The sequence below is a fragment of the Sylvia atricapilla genome, chromosome 3 (genome assembly GCF_009819655.1).
Source record: "Sylvia atricapilla isolate bSylAtr1 chromosome 3, bSylAtr1.pri, whole genome shotgun sequence".
Taxonomy (NCBI): Eukaryota; Metazoa; Chordata; class Aves; order Passeriformes; family Sylviidae; genus Sylvia; species Sylvia atricapilla.
The window spans coordinates 99,133,213-99,156,561 of record NC_089142.1 but is presented as its reverse complement, the minus strand read 5'-3'; the positions used below and the strand labels follow the sequence as shown (position 1 = coordinate 99,156,561).

Sequence of the window (23,349 nt, the reverse complement as noted above, 5' to 3'; positions counted from 1 at the left end):
GCAAATCAGAGTTAACACCAAAGAAGCCACAGAATGAATGCAAATCACCACAGGCCTGTCTTTTAAATGGCAACAAGACAGCAAATAAAGGCTGAGGCAAGTGACTAGCTAGAATTAGATCTGGGAGGATTACAGGAGAAGCCCTACTGAAGAAGACAATTTCTAAGTGTCTCTTTGTTCAGCCTTTACCCATCTAATCTGAAATACTCAAGCCCATTTCAAAGTATTCAATTTTGGGTTTATTAAAAAAAAAAAAAATTAAGCACTCTCAGCTGTGACAGCTCTCCAGCTAGTAAAAATTTCAGAAGTTTTTGTAGTAAATAGCTTCCAGTGGAGAATTATTAGCATGAAGATTGATTGTGTTATTTGCTGTAGTATATAGTAAATGTTTTCTGCAACTAAATAAGAAGAGAGCATGATCCTAGTCTGTGGGAGGGCTGCCTTTAACTGCTCAGAACATCCCAGGGAAAAATAGGTGCTCTTAAAGACCTATAAAAGAAGTACTAAATAGTGTTTTCTCTTTCCACCGCGGGAGGTCAGGATGACCTAGCGCTGTTGCAGTAACATTTTTAACTTAGAGGATGATAATTACAGGTACATTTCCACCTCCAGTGCTGAGAGAAAACACCACACTTGGCATTAACCACACCTTCAGTACCAATGTGTGTGGTCTCCGGTGTCTTTCACTGGGACCAGCAGAGCTGCGGCAGTGGTGAAGGCAGCAGCTCTTACCTGAGCTCTAAGCCTCGTCCAGCTGGGTTGTGCTTCCACATTCACCAGAGCTACAAGAGGGCTGTATTATTAAAAAACCCAGATATCCTCAAATGCACAATGAGTTCTTAACAATGCCCCAGATCCTATTCATCATTTCTTTTCACCAAAGTGATAAAAAGCCTGCCTTCTGCCTACCAAATACACAACTAGACACCCCCATCATGTGTCTGCTCAGCCTGGTTTCTTTAATGAAAATATATTCCAGAGAAAAGGCTCCCACACTGTCACTCAGAACAAATATGCAAAATTAATAGCATATTTCAAGATCTTTGCAGCCACAATCCCATTTTCTGTGATGGAAAGAGCCTATTTTGGAGGAAAGCAAGCGGTACACTTGCCTGCAGCCCCAGGAAAATGCGCAAACAGTCCAGAGTATCCTTGAGAGAAGAAAAGGACCAATCTGTCTCAGGTCTCCATTTCTAACAGCACACAAATAACACTTCTAGCAGCAGTTTTGAATCATCTGAGCTGCTTTACTGCATGACTCGCTGCAGCACTGCTGAGGAGAGAAGTGGGGCAAGGCAGGATCTCCATAACTAAGCACCTTTTGAACAGGGGAAAAAAGTTTTGACAAAAGAGTCCTTTAATTTCTCCTCCATCTCTCTCACATTCAAAAGAGATAGGAAGATGGGTGCTCAGACTTGGGAAAGGAAAGGAGATGGGTAGACGCTGGAATTTAAGACAGTTTTTGGCAGCAGGTAGCTTTTTGTAAAATGGCTCAGTCTCATCTGAGGCTTTACAAGCAGAGACTCAGGAACACTTCAGTCATTACTTTGGATTCCCAGATTTTCAGACAGATGCACATGCTCAAAAATCCAACAAAAAATACTATAATCAGTGCTGCAGAGACCCTGTGGGAGATACTAAGGGTAATTCCCCTGTCTGGTTTTTCATTTCACTTACCCTTCTATAGCTGGTAGTATCTATACACTAACATTATTCTCCTTTCTGCTTTAATTTGGGCTTAAAGCTGCCTTAAACTGATTTTATGCTTACTTAAGAAGCTGTGTTACACTGCCAGCAAGAGATGGCTTTTACTGAGAGCATTTCCCCCAATGACTTTTTAATCTTCCTACCCTTGACCTTTCAGTTCAAAATATTAAACAAATCACAAGCTATTACTTGTATTTATTAGGCCATTAAAAGCCAAACCCACCTTTTCCCAAAAGCTATGTAGCAAAAGGGGAGCCCAAAGCAAGAAGGTCTAGATAATTATAGTACTAAAGACCAAACACGTGTGAATTATTCTCATGACATTTTCCATTCTTGTTGCCATCTTCCTAATGAAAATGAGGTGCCAGAAGCTTCATCCTCCATACCCAAACTTTATGTGATTTCAGTTATGTGCTGCATTACTTTGAGGTTTTTCAATATTTGGAAGCTGGGCCAGCTAGCCATTCTCCTAAATTTCTGACTACAGACTTAACAACCCGTGGAGAGGAATACATTTTAAGACCCAAGTTTTCAGCCTATATAAACGCACAGATATGGAAAACCTTATGCCAAAGCTCTTCCACACACTGTGCTCACTAAAAGGCAACACAGAGAAATGCAAAGATCTAGAAAGGACTCTTAGTGAAACTGAAATTTTCAGAAAAAGAGCAAACAAACAAAAGCCACCAAAAAACCTACACAAACTTCAAGGAGCAAGAGGTTTAAGAACATCTGCAAGATTTGGCAGTGTTGATGGCATTTTAGATAAAGTAGATATTGCAGAATAGGACAGTTTACAGCAACAGATATCACACTGGTTTCCTTCTCTTCCTTCCAGTGACTACATCTCAGACAAGATTCCATTAACTTACTTTGCCATCATATTTTTTTAAGTTCAAGTGGTCTGCAGAGAACGTGAAAGGGCATTGTATATCGGTGTATTATGACAAATACTTCCATGTCCAACACTGCCAAATAGCAGCATTTATTCACCTGCTTTTGCTCAACCCAACTCTTATATGTGGAGCTGCAGCACATTACCTTGAAATGCTGAATTTCGAGCTGCTGTCCAAAAGGGCAAAAAGCTTATATCTGTGAGAATGTAGGAGATGTTCAAGTGCAAGCCAATACATATTAAAGAGCATGACTTCCAAATGCAGCATCAAAGAAGGTGAGGATAAAAACTATATTTGAGGGAGGTCTTTACTAGTATTTTAATTTGCAATGGAGGCACCACAGACTTTCTCAGAGCTACTGCAACAATTCACTGCGACAAAGAGCAGGTGCCTGGGTGTTTCACTCTTCCCTGGCAGAGGAAGGTCAGTTTGTGTCCTGCTAAGGCTTATATTACAGCAAGGCAGTGGAAGGCATGGTTCTCAGCCCAGAGAAAGATTTATGAGGTTTGGTGTTATTGGTTGTGTTATTACTGCCTGTGCCTTCACAAAGGCATTAACAGACAAGGAAAGGGGTGGAATGCTCAGAGGCAGGGAGCTTCCAAGTGGCACTTTCACCCAACCCTTGAGTGCCTGCAACCCGTCCTTCTCAGCAGACCTCTTCACACTTAGAGGTTACCAAGTTTTACAGCCAGCCCCTGTAACAAGATGAGGGTGATGAACATTTTGCTTCTAAAGCAGCAAACTCGATGTGGTACTTTCACACCACTCAGCTGAGCACACATTACAGTGCTGTCTTGGTCTCTGTTAACAATCATAAAGAGATATCAGACATTTCCTAAGAATCAGGTTACAAAAATGTAGCTGAGAGACATGCAAGGACATAAAAATTCCAATGAGATAAAAGCATCCCTGTTTACATAGCAATTCTGGTTCATTAGACTCAATGTTGCTTCATTATATTCAATGCCATTCAGTTTTGATTTCAAGGCTGCTTGTTTATACTGAGGCAGAGAGGGGGAAACACGCTAAAAACTCCAGGCTGAATGCAATGTTGAAATGGATTTTAATATGCCATAAAATGTATATATCATGTTCTAGTTAAGATAGCATCACTATTTGCTTACATATTTTACTGTACAAACAATATCCTAAAAATTAAATTTGCCTTCACTAAGTCCCATAAGCAGAGCAACTCTTGATTGAAGTAACTCAAAAACTATTCAGAGCAGAGATATCTTTTTCACCTGTTTGTGCATACTTTCTGCTAGATGACATCCACTCCTATTCAGAGCTTCAAAGAAACTTTTTTCTCAGGGATGAATTTCACTTATTAGTATTGATGTCCATCTGGAGTCTCTTGGCAATAGCAAAAATCCAAGGGACATGGGCTGGCACCTTTGAGGCAGTACAGACTACTTGCCACAGTGTAAAATTGCCTACTTTCTTAAAATGCTTTTTATCAAATTTCTTATATGCAGCAGCTCAAACCCACTAAGGGCTTAATTTTTCATTTTATTGTATGCTATTTTGCACATCTTGCTATAGGGTTTCCCTGAAAGTGCATAAACTCATTTTAATTGTTCCCAGTGCTGACTCCCATTTAATTAAATGGTAGTACTCCAGCAAGATTTATTATACAGAAACTGAGACTTTTTAAAAGGCTGCAACAGAACATATAATAGATGTGTCACATTTTAAAAGCCTAATTAAATCCATTGTTTCTCTATGTCCTCAGCATGTCTCTCTCAAGTGTAAGATATAATTTTAAATGGCTGAGATGTTTATTTCTGTGATCATATGAGCCAGATCCCCATTTTGGGTAGTTGGTCCTGGCAAAGTGAATGGAGCAGCCAGTAAGAGTGTGTGGTGTGGGGCAATGAATATAGTTCAGATAAGTGAAGAGTCTAAGAATTAGAGGACATGTTTTGCCCTTTGTGGGTTTTATCTGATGTCCCTGGATGGGAAATAGTGCTGAGTCAGGCTTGGGGAGGCAGGTGGAAACCCAGTCCCATTCCCTCCCAATGTGCACAGCCTTCTACACCCCCAAACTGAGCCTGAGCCCTACAGAGATGAACAGGGGAGAGCTGGACCACCAGGGAGCCTTCTCACCTCACCAAAGAGCCTTTGTAGGGCAAACCAACCCATCACTAGTGTGGTGCAGGGGCTGGGCTTTACCTGCCTGCAGCAGGGAGCAGAGGTGGCTCTTAAATCAGCAAGGAGGAAAGAGAAGGGTGCAAAGCAGCCAGAGCCAGCACGGGAGCAGAGCAGGCACAGAACACTTCCCTTCAGGGGTGCCTCCCAGGACACGCTGTTCTGGGCTGCCCCTTCCTCAGGGATGTGCCTCATAAATAAGAGTTATTGGTCTGGAGCTGGCTGGGATGGCAGCTTTGCATGAGCTTCCACCTCCTAGCTTGGGGGTTGTGGAATTTGGATTCTTTAACCACCTCACGTGCCAGCGCTCAGCTGCTAAAAGGAAAAAAAATTACAGTGATTATTAGGACAGAGGCAGGCAGGATTTTTTTCCACAGCCCCCAGCATTAAGCAGACTCTGGTCCCAAAATGGAAGCTCTCAGCACTCGCAGGGGTAATTAGGCTACAGCCAGTCTTTCTAAGAGAAATTCCCCCTTATCTGTAATCTCAGAACAGAAGGGATGTGCAGCATTTCAGAGACAAGCTGTGCTCCAGCCGAGGGAGGGTTTGAGCCTGTAAGGCCAAACTCAGCTGCCCCAGCAGTGTTTGAGCAGCAGAGCAGAACCCAGAGCTCAGCTCAGAGCTGCTCCTGCTGTGGTCAGAACCACTGCACCCCATCCCTTCTGCACAGTTAATACAATCTCAGCTCGTTTTAAAGGCAATCAAATACAGCCGATCCCTAAAAATGAGACTAATAACAGGCACCAAGGCAGGCAAATTCCCTTAAAGATCATTGGAGATTATCTTAAGAGAAGAAAATTCAGTACAAGCTCAACCTAAGATGTAATAACTCCTGAGAAACACCCTTTTATGGAGAATCAGAAGCACAGTGGTTATTTAGACCTTGGCATCTATAACCTCTTATAGTGAAGAATACATTGTAATTATTTAGTCTTAAATAAGTAATCACTTTTTTCCTGCTTTAATATTCTGAAAATAATTATATTACTTGAGGTTCATTAACTGTTTCCAGCAGAATAACCAGCTTTATTTAATTAGCTGGATAAAGCTTTTTAGTTACTTATTTTCTTTCCATCACTGATTAAACATTAGTTTCAGAAGATTAGCAGCCATTTTCTTCCAGTCAGTATGCTCTCTAGTTTATAATCTTTCCATGGGAAAAAAAAATGCAGTAAATCAAACTGAAATGCTGTGCTTACTTAGAAAAGACATCAGCGAGAAATAAGGTTTGCTGAACTCTTTCATCTGCTTTCTCATCCCTAGCAGTGGAAATGGTAAAATGTTCAAAAGCAAAATGAATACCACTTGTAAGGAACCATGCTACACTTTTATTACTGAGCAAGAACTGTGCTCTGGTTATCCTTAAAGGAACACTGATGCAATATAAGCATAAACCTGATTTAATACATGAACCTTGAATTCCACTCACCTAGATTTGATACCAAAGCACATCACTTCACAGATTGAAATACAAATTGTTGCTCTCCCAATCCAATTCCAGCACATTATGGGCATCAAACACTCAGGATTTATTCTTTTCCTTAAATCTGACTTTAGGCAATTCCTACAGCAGTCAGTTCCACATGTTTTCTGTAGAAGTGGTGCGTCAAACTTGCTCCTGCACACTTCAGCTGACCAAAAAGGGCACAATAAGTGTAAGTAAGTGTGCGCATAGGAGATCCTTTTGGCAAAGTACAACTTCCTGTATGCTACCCTGGAAGAAAATGGGGGTGGATGGGAGGGGAATGGTGAAAGTAAGGAAGAAAATGTCTTGGAAATAGACACGATCTTTGTGTCTTTACCAAAAGCACTCCAGGCAGCAAACAGTTCTGCCATCCTGTCAAGTGCAGGGAGAGGATGGTTACAGGCTGTGGTCCTTGGGGAGGGCACTGGGAATCCAGCAAAAGCTCAGCAGGTGAGGAATATTTTTATCAACAATTTACATTCCTATGTAAAGGACCAGTCACTGCAGAAATCATCACCTTCTCTTGCTGAACACCATCTAAACTCCACAGTGACAAAGATCTGGACTACCAAAAACAAATGATCATGGGATGGCAACATAACTTCTACTGCATTAAGAGAATCAACAGCTTTGTAGTAACAAGATCCAACCACATCAGCTGTCTACCACTGTCTTATCTTTTTAAACTTCTAGCGAACAGAACCTCCACATCTACAAAGCCTACAAATAGAAGCATGAAATTTCCTTTCAGTCGGGAAATAAATATTGTCTCAGCTTGTTTAGCCAGTTAATTTTCGTGCCCTGCACAAAATGTGTTAGCCTGCAGCAGCAAAGCCAGAGCTTTCCCACTGTCCCTGCAGCACGTTCCCTTGGAGGTAAGCACGGCCAAGCAAATGCTTGACTGCAGACTTCGAAAAGATGCAGTGCTTTGATGTGCCATGGGTTTCAGTTAGTGGGTGTTAGCACGGGGGCCTGGATTGGAGTATGGATCTTTAGTGAGGGCATAAATCTATTTCGTCCTTGATAACAGACATTTGAAATGAAAATGCAATTTGAAAAATTACAGTGTTCTATAGATTGTCATTTTTAAATATTAGTCACTGTTACCTTTCCCACGCTCAAGGCCTTTTTTTTTTGCCTGTACCATACAAACACAGACCTAAACTCTCAGATCTCTTTACAGAGTTCAAAGGTCTCTTTACATTTGCCATCCTTAAACAACTTTACTGCAAACTGCACCTTCAGGAGGAATTCTGTCTAAATATTCCTGCATGGCACGTGCAAAGGATGTCCATGTAAGGACCCCTGAAGCAGAGGCAATGGTGCACTCTAAATGACTGACAGGAGGATTTTGGGAAGAGCCTCCTGTTTGTTTGCATTGAGTCAATACCCAGCCAGCCAACACTAGAATTCAGACACCATTTAACACCTATGACCTCTTTGAGCATTATATACATTTTCACAGTGGGTGAAACCTGCCCAGAACTCAACAAAACATGTCCATCTATTGTCTGGGTCTTAGAGAAGATGAAAGCGACATAGGGAAACGGTTTGCTTTCTTATCAGGCAAGTGATGGGGTCATGAAGCAAAAAGATACATTTCAGCCTCGCGTTTTCTTCCTGCATAAGAAATTACCGACTTCTAGAAAGTCTCTTTACGAAAGAAGGACTTGATATGTGCTTGTAGAAATGATGAGGGAAAACTGATAATCAGTGGCACTTTGGTTCCCACATCCCCAGAGCAAGATCAGTGTTGGAGGATCACAAATTCAGCAAAGCCAAGTTTCTCCTTTAAACATAGTAAAACTTTGCAGGCTACTAAAATTTCCTGCAAGAGGAATGGTATGAGGGTAATTTAATTCTTTATTAGTAAAATTCTTCAGTGTAAAATAGTAAAACCAGAAATTCTTCAGGATTAAAGGACAAAAATATTTTCCTTTTTTTCTTAGCCTTATTATGTGAAGTATGTTATTCCATTTCAAAATTTGGCTTGCAAGAAAATTGGAAGACGAAGCCAACACTTCTGAATCAGATGCAGCACTGATTTCAGACACCAGAAAGTCACTCTGAGCCACCACAGTAAATGTGCACCAAGAGCAAGTTCTCTGCTGCAGTTTAGCCACCCTGTGAGGAGAGCTCCTTGTTAAGCAAAAGGACTCCTATTTAAAGAGGACAACTAAGATCTTGATCCAGCATTAACTAGAAAATCTTTACTAACTGTAGTTCTATAGACTTCCAAAAATTTCAAACTTGTGGCTTTGACAGCCATTTCACAGATGCTCCTTCCCTCCAGCTCCAAGCCTCTCTGCTGGCTCTGTCCTGCTTTTCTATACTTGGTTGGCACCTCACAGCTCTGAAAACTATCACTTGCTCTAAATTTTCTAGTCCATGCTCAGAGCCAGCAACCATGGTTATTGATGCTCCTTTTCAATTCAGTGTTGTCATTTTGATTGACTAAATGGCAAATCTTTCAATAGCTGATGTGTTTTTCAACTCACTATCGACAAAATGAGCACCTGATGCTCAAGGTGCAAAAAGCAACCCCTAAAAGTCAAACAATAGGAAACAAAGTTAAAAATCTGTACATTTACTCTTTTTTGTGATGGACTGGTTTGCATGAAAGCTACATGGGACTGCTTGGGACTATCAGAACAGATACTTCCCAGTCTGTAGATGAGTGGCAGATTTTGGCAGCACAAAAAGTCATTACAATAAGTTCTCCTTCACTGTACACCCAAACGTAACCCCCACTGGGGACAGGTCATCTGGAAATTTATAAAATAGCTCACCACCAAGACCAGTTTCCATCTTCTCTTTTAAATAATAGGTAAAAATTGTTTTCCAACAATTTGCACCCTGCAAGAGGATTTCATTGCATTTGGTAATTTAGGATTTTCTTTCCCTGCTGTCTGCAGTTAAGGACTTTTTTTTATCTGTTCCATCTGTGAAGTGCAATGAATTTCTGATAGACTTTATAGTGACTGTCCTTACACTTTAAATCTTCCCAGAGAACTTGTTTACCTGTGCTTACTAACCAGGCTGTGGTATACTAAATCATTTAAATGGACTTACAATTTGGTTGTAAAACATCAAGGGATGCTGACCAAGAACACTATTACATTATAAGCAGAAAACTCGTGTTATAAACATTGTTCTCATGCATTATACACAGTGCAAGGTTAGATATTTTATGCAGTAATGGAGGCAGTAGAGACAGTTTTTTCTAATAACATTATCAGTGTACAGAACTGTCCTGAACCTCACAACGGGTCCTATTCTGCCCTGAATTAAGCAGTTTTCGCTAAAATTCCTTTCAAATTTTGCCATACCAAGAAAATCTGAGCACCCCTTGGGTGCTGCATACACATGTGCACACATGGGTTATACTGTAGCAGCATTTGGACAGTATTACAAACTCATTACCTTTCCATGGAACAAGGTTAGCACACATTACCCGGTCCAGGGCTCTCTAGACATAGAGAAGGTGGTGGAACTTGGGAATGATGTATGAAAGCCATATTATTTTATTACAGCAGGACCTAAAACAACATCCAGACAGAGGCCAGGGCATCATCATAGCAGCTACTTTAAACTCACACCATAAAACCCCTGAAGTTGACAGCACAAAGGAAGAGGTATCACCATCATTTGATGGAGAGGAAGAATTCAGCTGACAGACTCAAAGATGATCACAAAGAAGAGCCACACGATGTGCCCACATAATCAGGGTCATCTGCCTTCACACCAGGATGTGTCTCCCTGTCCTGATTCAGCTCTGAGTCACTCTTCACTTATTTAAAATTTCACAGCAAACACAAACATCAGTTCCTGAAGCATCCCATGAATGCACTCACATCCCATGAATGCACTCACATTATCCCAGGAGGATAGGGCTGTCACTTCTAAAGGGTGATTTAGGGAGCAAGAAGTGGATCTGTATGTGAATGGGACCGGATCTCTGCTAAGTTACAGATGACAGAGCCACACAACACTGCTGCTCAGCCTAGGAAACTCATGTTTATGCTGTGTAACTACTGATAGCCCAGGATCCTAGAGAATTTTGTGGAATTAGCAATTATATCCTACAGTGAAGACCCCCTGAGATATCACAGAATGAATGACAGCACACTGTGATACTGTGCAGAAAGGGGTTCTCAGCTTAGTTAAATTTAGCCTTTTTCTTGTGGCTATCAAGACTTAACCAGCCATAACAGAGATAGGATTATGAGCCACAGGCATCGCAAAACTTCATCTTAAGGAGTCAAAGGAGAGAATTAGGTCAAAATGATCTGAACCAAAATCTAGTGGTATGAAGGAAGGAGAGCCAAATAGAAAGAAAAACAAAAAAATCGTCCCACACACATCTTCAGACGTTGGGAAGGAGAGAGTCATGGAGGGATAGGACCCAGGCATTGAAGTGTAAAGGAGACATGATGAGGAGATGCAGTGGGATGTGGAACAGGTAGTTTTGCACTTTTCATCTGTTTTTCTGCTGCAAATAATCACCATGTGTGCATCACCACATGCTTGTTGTTACCCTTCTGCTACAAGGTCCCACAGTACATTCTGGAACAAAAAATGGTCATATGACCATTCGTTTTACTTTGGACATGAAGGTAAAGCTTCTTACTACAGATTTAACTTTCCTCATCCACTTCACTGTGCACATGATCTTTTACACTGACTCCAGCACATCAGTCACGACAGTCAGCTGGCCCAAACTGACATATTTATCAAAGCCAGAAGAGGATATCTGCCACCCCCAAACATTGTCTTTGTTCTTTATAAGCTCTGTGGACACTCCAGCCTGAAAAAGAATATGAGAGAACTGAAATACAACAGCAGCTCTTCTTTTTGATGAGCAAAAGTTGATTTGATTTATACTTCCACCTAATTTATAGACAAAGCATAAGAGTGTGCTAATGTGGGGTCAAAAGATGATTCTCTGGGTCAAATTCTGCTCACAGCTCTATGAAAACAAATTTGTACATCCATTTAATTGGTATTTACATTAGTGTAACCAAGTGAAGAAATTGTCTAGTCGACTCTGATCTGACTCTCACACTACAAAAATTCTAAGCACAGAAAAAACTCCTATTTAAATAGCTAATTTTATGCAACAGGAGTGGCAGCCTCTGCATCCTTATAAGTCAGCAGTACCACCTATTAGCACAACAACCACTTCATTTTTAAGCACGTTTTCATGCTTTGTCCAATAGACACCTTATCTTAAACAGAGATTTTCCTATACATCTCTGAAGGCCTCTATGTTGTCCTCCTTGCAACCCCATCCCAAAACTTCCCTACAAAGCTGGCAGAACTAAGAAAAAAAAAAAAAAAAAAAAAAAAAACCCAGTTGCAATGAGGCTTCTGGCAAACCAAGGTCCTTGCTGTCCATGCACACAAACCATCTCCTCCACCCATTAGCTCCTGCCCACACTTCCCCAGCTCACCGAGATCTGTTTGTACAGCACTTGGGTACGTCAGGTCCATGGCCCATACTGAGTGTTCCCGGGCACAAGTGTAGCACAGACCACAAAGAAATCATTATCAAATCACTGGGAAGCTAAAAAGAAGCAGCTTTTCACCCACTTCCAACAGACAAGGGGAACTCAAGCTTTCTTAATTTCTGCTTTTACAATTAACACTCCTCTCTTTCACTTTATCATCATGGGGCATTTTCCTATTTGAAATTCTTTATTAACCTGAACCAATTTTTTTACTATGTATTTACATTTAATCATCCAGCAAGCCTGATTATCTTGAGTACTAATAATAATCAACACATTACTAACATCACTTTAGTTTTAAGCCTTATGACTAAACATTTCAAATTAATTCCAAGTTAATCAGTTTCATTAGCTATGCAAATATGTCTTCAGCTTAAAGCATTAAATCAGATTTAATTTACTAAGACAATATTCACTGGGAGTTTATGCAATCCATTCTTGCTTTCTGTTAATTAAGGCACATTATACTGTGGAGTCTCTATGCAAAAAAAAATATTCTGAAAAGACAAAACTGTAAAATTTGCCCCTTCATTTGCAACTTTTTGTTTTATGACAAGATCTGAAAACAAACTGAGAAAAATCAAATCAAGGAGACAAAAAAAACCCCACAATTTCCTTGTAGCAGAGAATAGAATTGATTTAGATACATTTAAACTTATATACATCAAATACTTTCTCAAGATCGCTGCATTGGGTTTTTTCTTACCGCAAGAGTAGTAACATGACATCACAGCATATAGAAGTGATCTCACTTGTGCTTTAACTCTGAAGTATTTCAGTGGAAGGCATGAAGAAAACTCACTGAGGATGTTAAGGTACAGAATTAGTCCTTACAGAATATGCAGATGTACAGACACAAGAGAGTTTGTGAGCAACTAGCACTGTAAGCAAATAGAGTAGGTTGATCCTTTGATTTATTTGGGCAGCTTTCCTTTGCATCACTGGAGGTTTCTCCTGTGCAGAAACATAAATACCAATGTCTGAGTGGGGATTTAAGCACCTGGTCTACTGGGCAGGAAATTCTTGGGGATATCTAAACACCAGGTTCTTAATACAAAAAACAATCTGGGAAATTGAGGATGTGATACAATCTGAGGATGTGATAGCCAGATGAATCAATGGCTACTCTGGAGACTTGAATGACTTGCAGCAGATCCAGCTGTAGAAGTGCTCCTTGTTGCATCATATCTGAGCCTGCAGGAGCAGAGCTGAGTACCCAAATTACCTGCTCACACAGAAATCACTGTTGACCCCTGTAAAATAAGTAAGGGCTAGAGATTAAAATATAACTTGAACTCCCCATGTGCCATTGATGAGTAAGTTGGCTTCCACATGCCTCTGCTCTTCACTTTCAGTAGCATTGGCCCATGAAGAGGGAAGCTTGAAGGACTGGAAAGTGCTAAATATAAAAGCATTATGTAAAAGTTTGCTATTGTTTTCCCATCTATTTAGGTATTGGTGATGTTGGATTTATCTCAACCGCATTGTGGATATAGTAGATCCATACTGAGAAGTTCTGTTTTCAAGAGCACCTTGATGGCAGCAGGGTGACAGGGAATGGTGCCAAGTTGTTGGTAGGTATTTGCATTTTACACCACATCTTCACATTTCTGCCCTGTGCATTTCTCACTCTTTGCAATGGTAAACATAGGTAAAGGCTGGCCTCAAGCCACAGAGTATGTACATTTGTGTACAGCTTTAGTGTTAATGAGCAAAGCAGGGGTAATTAAGGATTGAACTTAGAGCTAATTTTCATTTGGATGGACTATAACTGTTATGGGGTCTCAAAAGATTTTTTTCTTTTGCAGATACATCTTGGCCTGATACCCAGTGCTTTTGATTTCAGTGACAATGAGCTGTGCCTCAACACTCATCACTCAGTCAGACCATGATTGGATGCACAAGGAGTTCAACACTCCAATCATCTCACAGAACTGACCATACTCCCCTCTGCAACGAATTGTCATCCCACTAACACTGCTCTTCCATGAAAGGGTCCTTAGGGAAATGGAGCAAGCTGGTTCTGCCTAAATTGAGAGGTAACAGAGGGATCTTCTCTTTGTACTTTTGGTACGTGGAACAAGTGCACATTTGAGCCTCTGTGCTGAGGTGCAGCTCTCCCACGACATCCCAAACTGGGGCAGAGGGGACAGGAGAGCCTCAGACCTGTCTTTGTCTCCCAACCAGCTTGTGCTTTTCTCTGGAACACAATTTCTGAATCAAGACTGAGCCTTTCCAAACCAGTGAAAACTTCCTGCTGTTCTTTTCCATTCTGCAAGCCGTTTCCCACAAGCCATCTGCCCCGGCTTTGGCATGAGGACAATCTGGTTAGATCTGGGCTGGCACTGAGCCAGTTCATTAAACAAGTGCTCTCTCAAAAACATATCAGCCCAAAAATGTGTCTGGCCAGTCCATTTTCCTGGACCATCCATAATTCAGGTTTCTTTTGCACACCTAAATTGCATCAGTTACTATATAGAAGTAAAGTCATATCTAGAGATTGATGTATGACTACACCCTGGGACAAATGCCACCCTGTCAGAACTGAATGAACTTGGAGTAACTGAACGTACACAAATGGACTGGGTTATAAGAGATGGGTTTCACTGCTTCATATGGGAAAATGGAGGAGGGGATGTACACCTGCCTCCCATGGCAGTTTCAGCAAGTATTTACCTCTTTAGCAGACCTTTTCAGGACAAGAGGATCCACAGGTAGCTGTACCTTCAACATTCACGCTCTTAAATTCCGTGGGATTAATGCACACAACTAAGTTCAGTCCTATCAATGTGCTCAACTTGCTTTTAATGAGATTGCTCACACCAATGAGATTTCAATAACTGAAAGGCATCCCAGACATCAGAGACAATTTTTTTAAAAAAGCAAGTAACTTCTTGTTGTTACAAGTACTTCACTCTTCGCATATGCTCACAAATTTAAAAAGTATAGAACTAAAAATCACTCATCTCTTTTAGTTTTCATTTATCACAAATAAAAATGTTTGCTTTTACTTTCATTCTGAACCCCTTATTCCCCTTAGCAGAATACAAATCTGTACAAAGCTTTCATGGACACATAAGGAGCATTGAAGCTCCCTCCATCTTTTGGGATTCAGTAATCAATTAAATATTTATTTAATAATAAAGATCAAAGCAACAAAACTTTTTTTTTTAAAGAGAATATTTGCTTATCATTTTTAAGTTTCTCAGTTGCTCATCTAAACAAGGCACACATCAACAAGTAATGAGGAGAGGTGTGAAAAGGGGCTATCTTGACCTCTACATTTTTCAAAACCAAGAGATGTGCTGAACAAATTTCATCCATGGAGCTGCAGCAATTACATCTGAACTCACAAGAAGTGCACCCGCTCCCATTTATTTGACCCCAAAGCAGCTGAAGTGGAGGCTTAAAGCAACTGACATCCCACACTGACACAACCTGGCCCCATTCTCAGCAGCTGCACCAAGGAGTGCCCTCATGACAGCAAAGAAAGACTAGGAACCTGGCTGGCCTGCCCTTGGGAAAGGCACAGAGCACACTGAGAAAAAAAAGAAAAAGGAAACTAGGGGCAGATCCATGAAACATCTTTCTGATATTTATCCCACCCATATTCTCCTGCTTCATTTTATCTAGAAAACACTCTCCTCTGGCAGCCATGCACACAATCCCACACTTACTCTGCGCCAAAAGGACCGAGCTGGAGACAAGAGAGTTGAGCCAAAGGGTGTTAAAGTGTGATCTGGGCATGCAGCAACTGCTGGCTGCCTAAGCCAGAGCTCTTTTCAGCTCCCCTTCACACACAGGCTTCATCTGTGCTGGGGGTAGCCAGCAAGAGGCACGGCAGGGCAGCACCAACCCTACAGCTGGCAACACCTTCGGCTTCTTGGGCTGGCGTGGGGAAGTAGGAGAGTGCAAACAGAGCAGACTGAAAGGAGTAGGAATGGATGCTGTGTGGGAGCTGGAAAGAGAGGAAAAAATCAAGTGCCCTGCATGTCTCAGGGTAGCAGTGCCTGCTAGCCAGGCAGTGAACATGCAGGGAGAGCTCCACAGGCCCAGGGACCTGCTCCTCTGGGCACCTCAGGCTGGCAGGGCCAGGGAAGAGCAGTGGGACTGGAGAGAGCTGAAGTGTGCCAAGGCTTGCTTTGCTGGCACAAAGGCCTTTGAGGGGAGCAGGAAGCTCTTACAACCCAGAGGAGGCCAAGAGGGATTTGAAGCACATCAGGGAATGCACCACTGAGAGGCTGTACATAGGAGAACACAGCTCAAGAAGGGCAGTGGGACATCCCAAATTAACATATGAAAGTAGACAACTACTCCAAATCCAAACAAGTAAATAATCAGAAGAACTGCACTGAGATGTCATTTGTGGCCCTTCCTCACTTCATTAGGCTTTGGTGATGTGAGCCACCGTCTGAGGACTCGATTTTAGTCTCCCTTGGCTGGTAGTCAAACAAGACTGGCCCTGGTGAGCCTGACAAAACACTTTCTTTCATCCACAGTAGGCTAAGCTCAGTGGGAGAACAAGAATGTGTCCTAATGAGAAAACAAGTCGAGAAGTGTTTCAGAGACAGCTGGTAGAACACATGTCTCAGGACATTAGCAATAATAGCACATAACAGAGAAACACAATAAAGCCATAGCAGCAAAGATCTCTCAGCTAATCTGAATCAGAAATTATAGAGGGGAAAAAAATTATAGCAAACTATAAAAACATAAGAAGAACTAGCTCTTACCTTCCTTTACTCCAGGCAGCAGCTTACAGGTGCTCAAGCCCCAGCCAAGAGCTGCACCACTCATCTGGAAGGTGGGAGGCACAAATCCAAGTCATCCTTGAGCAGGAAATGGACCAAACCCAAACTCCCTTCTCCTTACAGGCAACAGCATTTCAGCCCTTTGTGGAAGCTCTTTAAAAGACAAGAATGAGTTTGCAAGGATTTCCACCTCCCAAATGATAGGTGTGGTGCTTTGCAGCTCTGAATGGATGCAGCTGTTTGCTTCCAGGAACCCAGCCCCAGGGTGAGCTGGGCTTCACATTCATGCCTCTGCCCAGAGCTCCCTGGCTTACCCTGCATGGCTCTTTATACAGTCTGCATGACTTGGGACCACTTTTTCAGAGGGGTCTCATTCCTTCCATGAGAAGACCAAACCTTGAAGATGGGTGCTGCTGCTGCAGTGGTTGGATAGATGACAAGTAGGCAGAGAACTTTAGTATCAGCCCCGGCTCTTTAACCTCAGGTGATAATATTGACTTCTACAAAAACACATCACAGCTAAGCCCAGGTGAGAAATTAAAGAATTGGGATCGGTCATCTCCTGGGGCTTGGAGCTCCCAAGCATTACTCTAACTCCTTATTCACACCAGTGAAACATTACTGAAAAGAAAAAAAAAAAAAAAGAAATAAATGAAAAAAAGAAGCATATGAGGCTAATCACAAGTAAACCAAAAGTGCCTGTCACCTAGATCTTAATTTCAGTCTCACTTGATACTGGTGTAAATCAAAATGTCTTTCATTTTTCTTGAATTTCTGCCAGTAATCATTAAAAGTCTTTACAAAATAGTCTTTCTTTAGGGCTACTGGGCACGGTATATTCAGGGAGATAATCTGGTTGTCAAGATAGTTGAAAGCATTCATTTTTCTGGATTCTGGCCTGAAAATGCAACACTCACACACATCTCCTCCAAAAACATAATATCTGCTATAGCTCATTACCTAAACAGCTGACAGACTCCATTAATTTGACATTGAGATGGGGAAAAAAGAGTTTTATGCTTTGTAAGTTATATAAGGGCAAGCAGAAATCATTCCTACATGCTTTATCATTATTAATGCATTTTCTGACTGATGGAAAATTACACAAGTTCCTGCACCCTAGGAGAGGATCACCCTTGGAAATATTGACCTCAAAATAATGTAACCTTCTTGGATGTCAGTGGAAGAGGTAAGTAAGTGAACAAGCTGAAGATGGATAACACAACTACTTTTTAAAATGAATACCAAGACTTGGAATTATTCTCCCTTGTAAATCTACATATCTTTGTCTAACTCAAGAACTTGGATGTTAATGAACTTCCAACAAAAACAGGAGTATTAATTGTTTTCCTAACCAGTTCACAATATTACCAAAAAATTATTTTTTAATCAATATAGTACAAGAATTTCTGATTCTTTTTATCAACAGTGTGTGAGCCATTGTTTTTATCCAATGAATTTGTAGTGACTATTAAACCAATATTTAATTATTGAAATCACTGCAGTCTTTTTAGACTGTCTCCTACCCATCTCTGCACTGTCAGAATCTCACAAACTGGCCTGCCTTATGTAGCAATTGAAACTCAATGTAATTGCAGCCCTTTTGAACCTGAAAGTCCATTAAATACTTGAACCAAAAATCTCAGGACCTAGGCAGTATGCCATTTTTTTTTTTTTTACTCAGTATCCAAATATCATGGGAATGGCAAAATGTAACTCAGTGGAATTCTACCAATCTGGCCACATCTACTGATAGAACAAAAAATACCCATTCTGAATAGGACCATTAAAAAGAGATCAAATGTGCCACAGGTACTTTTGTCCAAGGTGGCATCCCACAGCATGGAGCTTACATATGTAAGATTAACATGGTTGAGTGCAAAAGTCCTTCTTACCTCGTGAACTTTGGAAGTCACATTTTGGTCTCATTTGAAACAATGTTAATCCAGACCTCAATCAAATTCAAATTTATGCCATTACAAACATGAGCAGAATTTGGCTCTTAAACTACAGCAGCTAAGCGCAACACTTTTTGTTTCCCTTGGAGTGTTTTTAAGCTCCTGATACAGAGACAGCTTTTATGCCTTTAATAATACTTTCTCCCTGAATTCAACAAGGTAAGCATCAAACACATCCCAAAAGAGCAGGGCTCCCTTCATTTCTCACAATGGCTTTAATTTATTTTAAAATAGTCTTTAAATCAGTGCATAATATGTGCTAAAGTGACAGAGGAATCAGGCTCAGACCTCATTGTGAATGGCTCAGACCTCTTTGCAAAAGGCTGTACCACCCTCTTTTGACATTTTGAGATAAGAGACAAAAAATAAATAAAAGGATGAAAGAAAGTCTTAGAAAGAGGGACTGTAAGATTACACTGTACTTAATTATTGGATTTATCATCCAACTGACACATGGATTATTGGATCAAAGACTAGGGGGTATGTCATCTAGTGAATAAAGCTTCATCCTACTTCAAAGCTTACCCAGCCTTTAGGCTTGGCTGTGTAACTGTACCTGTATGAATTCACAGCCTGCCTTTTCTGTTCAGTGCCCCTTCAGGCACTCAGATGCTGGTGCAGACAAGGAGCCCCACTGGCCTCACTTCACACCTGGAATGTAGCTCACACACAGCTACAGATTAGCCAGACTTAACTGATGGGTCAGTCAGAGAACTAATACAAGGGCCCAAGTGGGGAAAATCCCACTCCCCTGACTGTGCTAATTTGCTCTCCGCTGCAGAGCTGGTCCCACTGCTGAGAGCCCAGGGTTAACTCCCCACTGCACTTAGCCTCTACACAAGGATGCAGAATGCCCACAAAATGGTCTGATTCATAAAGACACAAGCACTGATCCTGTCATCATATTCATGAAGAAACAACAGCTCTGGCATTACATTGAAAGCACACACAGTGAAGTCCTGAGGCACAGTAGCAATTGTACCAGTTTCAGATCATTTTCCAACTGCTTACAGATGAGCCACAGGTTTCTTTCACTCTCAGCATCCTTCCTCCAGCCTTTACTGGAGATAAATCACTGATTTATATACCCTGGCCCTTCCCAAAATTTCAGTGGTGTTTTGGTCAGGAATTGCCACAAATCACAGCTCAATGCTGCCAGACAAACTGGGAAGAAAGAGTGGATCATTAAGTAATTGGCTAAATAACAGAGACCCAGTTTCTGTAAACAAACTCTCCTATTAATCAGTACTCAGGAGGATGGATGTGGGCCCAAGTTACTTACTACTTGCTCCTTTGTGACTGTAGTGACATATTTTTAACAGCATCTTTACAAATGCATTTCTTTTTGTAGTTCTGGGCCTGGTCAAAGCAAACGGCAGTGAAATGTTAAAAAATGTGATAAAAAATTCAAGTAACAGAAAGGAGCTGAAGGTCTGTGTTAAATGGGAAGAAGTACTTGACTAAGCTGACTCAATCATTGTCAGTTCTAATTCACCTGTAATTAACACAGCTCAGCACATTGAGTGGTATATTAGCAGGGATATATCAACTATTCTGGCCAAGTTAATCTATAGGATAGAAAATAATGAGCCACTTTAGGTTTAATTCACTAAACAGCACACAGAAATGCACTTCATCTTTCCAGTACCACAGTAAAAAAAAAAAAAAAAAGAAACAACCCTCACACAGAAAGCAGTGAGCACAAACTCCTGTGATGTTGCATGCTGCCTGTTACCTCTGTGCTGCTCTTGGTGTGATACCTGTCCTTAGGATGAAGTGTGCACTCAGGAACGATCTGGGATCTGAATCACCATTGCATCTTTATAAGTCTGTCTGCATGTAGGAGACTAAAGCCAAACAAAAAACATAATTCCTCCTGACAGACATACGCAGCATCAGACGTCTCTAACAGAGTCTGGGTTGAAGAAATACTGGAGCATCTGCAGGCTGCTCTGCTTTTCAGGCAGAAAGCTCAGTCCACGGCAGCCTACATGCTCACTGTTATCTTCTGGAAACTAGAAAAGCATATGTTACAGCAGCTGCTGCACTATGATTTCCCCCCTTGGACTCTGTTAAGGGCATTCAGCTAATTGTAGCACTGTAATTAGCTGTGTTCTGTATCTCAGAAGCAATTTTTTCTACACAGCAGTATTCCACTGGCACCACTTCTCTGAGGAACTGTAAAAAGGCATGTTAAGGTTAATAAATGGAGAAAGAGAAGGAAAGATAGTAAATTAGAATAACTGGCCTAAACTGGGTCTATGATGACTGCAAGTTCTGGGTCGCTCCTGAACAAAGTGGGCTGACAGATTGCAGCCCTGAGTGAGAAACCTTGTACCAGCTCATCCAAGCCAGATCTGCCAGTCCTTACTCCATCAGCCCCACATTTCAGGTCAATGGCAGATCCAAAGGAGTGAGGACTGGGGGGGGTTTTCCAGTTTGCATTTTTGGCCTGTGCAGAACAAACCTACAACCTACAGCTGCAGCTCTGGCAGCTGTTATCACTCCTGCAGTTCCTCTGTGCAGAAGGGCTCACGTACAATTCTGCACAGCGGCCTTGAGGCAAGGATTCAGGAGAGCACTCCAACATGTGTAAAGCAATCCCTGCCAGCACTTGAGCAGAAGAATAACATCAGGCATATCTTTAATTCCCTGTAACTTCAGTGAATCTTCAACCCATCGAACTCGAGCTCCCACTTAAGTACTGCCAGAATAAAGATGGTTCCTTGAACTGCAAAATACATGTGTTGCCATTCATTTTGGTTACATAGCCATGGAGGAATGTGGGTGTGAAACTCTTTGTTGTAGTTTGGTAGTAGTTACAGAGCTGTAGAAGGCTTCTCCATTTACAAACTGCTGTTACTCCTGAATCTGTCCGTTTAGGTTAAACACCTAAACACCTATACAAGAATATATGCCTATACCACAGATAATTACTGCTTCACCTTGAATAGATATTAACTCAGGAACAGATGTGCAAACAGCATGATTAATGATTGTATCTTTCCATCAGAAATAGTTTTTTGCTTACAAGTCTAATGTCAAAAAAATTTGGCATCGAAACATTTTGATGGGTGTGGGTAACATTTCTCAGTTTCAGGGGCCATGGTGTTCAGGGATAGGTGCACTTTCAGGAGGGTAAAAGTGGGCTGAATGCAAATCAGTGGGCTGAATGCAATTAAGTATGTTTCTTACAGATTATTAAATGGCTTTTGCATTTTATCACAAGATATATACTCTTACACACATAAGCATAACAATACATATATTATAAATACAAGATTTATAATTATGCAGCTAATTGTAATGTTCTGCCAAACTTGCTGAATGGGCAGGAGGAGGCTCAGAGATCTAGTATGTCTTGATATCAGCACAAACCCAGCCCTCAGTAACCCTTAAGCTAGGACTTTGAGGTCAAAATGCTGAAGGAAAAAAGAGAAGAAAGTAAGGACAGAGAAATCCCCCAGCAGCCTGTGCCATGTTGGCATTGCTGCCAAAGATGAGAATGCAGCTCGTACCCAAACCAGCTTGAGCTAACCAGCTCTCATATGGCTGCAGCACACAAAACCACCTTTGCCCAAAATGGTTGCATCTCAGCGAGGCCAGTCTGTCCCTACAATTCACACCACAATCCCACAGCAAGCCCTGAGGGTCACAGAGGCCACTCACAGTGTCTTGTCTCCCAGGTGTGACACAGGCAGAGCAGGGCCACCTCTCCTGGCAGGGACTCTGCTGAGGAAAGTAGTCACATCCTCAAACACCACACACTGTTCTAACACCCTCGATAAAAATATCCTCAGAGGCATCTGAGCATCAGTGAAATCCTGCAAATCAGCAAATGTTGTGGATAATGGGGCAACCCATGACACCTGCCAGGCAGAGAGTGACAGCAGGTGTCACTCAGCCAGGCTGCTGCCCCCTGTTCTTCCAGGATGGATTGTCAAACAAATTTTCTTTTCAATTTTGTTGGGGTTTGAGCATTTTTTTTATGATGATGCACTACTTTGCCTGACTTCAAGAGTATAGGCAGTATTGTGGACAGGCAAACTGTCCAGCAGAAGGGAGTTTGCTTCTTCCCATCAAGTGTACATGCAGCCAATCAGTAACCAAGCTCCTCCTTGGACCCAGTGACTTGGCAGAAGTTTGGAGACGGTATGTTCTTGCTTGCCCTCCAACCATCTCCTCCCCAAATTAATGTGTGTGGGCACATGCAAATAATGCAAGAGTATAACCAGATTTTTCCTCGCTGATTCTTCCTCCTGTAGCAAACCAAGCTGCAGGAACCCAGAAACCTGCTACTGTTCCACACTGCCAGCTGAGTGTCAGGAAAGGGTCAGCAGTGCCACACAGACAAATCTCCAGGAAATTGCAGGTCCTCACCAGGGCACAATGTTACCCTACATTTGCCAGCTGGTAGTTCAGTTGATCCCTTGATTTCACAACCCCATCACTTTCTTCGATTTCAAAGATGATGGGGAGGTGGCATGAGGAGGAGGAGAGATCAATACAAAGGCACATGCTGGCTGGAATTAGGTAGCCCATCTGTCAGAATAACCCTGCTGTAGTGTTGGTTACCAGGGTGTGCTGAGCACAGCGGAATAAAGTGATGGGGCGGAATAAAGTGACAGAGCACACCTCAGGACTACTGCAAGGTCAGGATAAAAGCTAACATCACTATCAGCTAAAGTGGAGCAGGTGACACTGAAGGAAGAAGGTTGAGTGGATGGTAGGGCTCTTGGAAAGGACAGCAAAGTGGGGCTTTGCCACCCTACCCTCCTGTGCAAGATTTGGTTCCAGTTCCTGGTCCAGGCGGACACAGGTCATGCTGTTGAGGCCAGTCCAGGGGAGTTCTTAGCAGTTGTTAATGATTCCCCACGACTCAGTCCCTGCTGAGAACACAGGGATGCCCTG

General features: G+C 41.8%; 1 long non-coding RNA gene across 1 annotated transcript; it reads right to left on the bottom strand.

The window, feature by feature from the left end:
* Nucleotides 1–3,493: 3,493 nt before the first annotated feature.
* LOC136358494 (uncharacterized) lies at nt 3,494–16,628 on the bottom strand. Its single transcript, XR_010743123.1, has 3 exons — nt 16,453–16,628; nt 11,673–11,720; nt 3,494–5,069 (listed from the first exon to the last, which is right to left on the bottom strand). It is a non-coding gene; the product is annotated as an uncharacterized lncRNA (long non-coding RNA).
* Between the last annotated feature and the right edge of the window lie 6,721 nt (nt 16,629–23,349).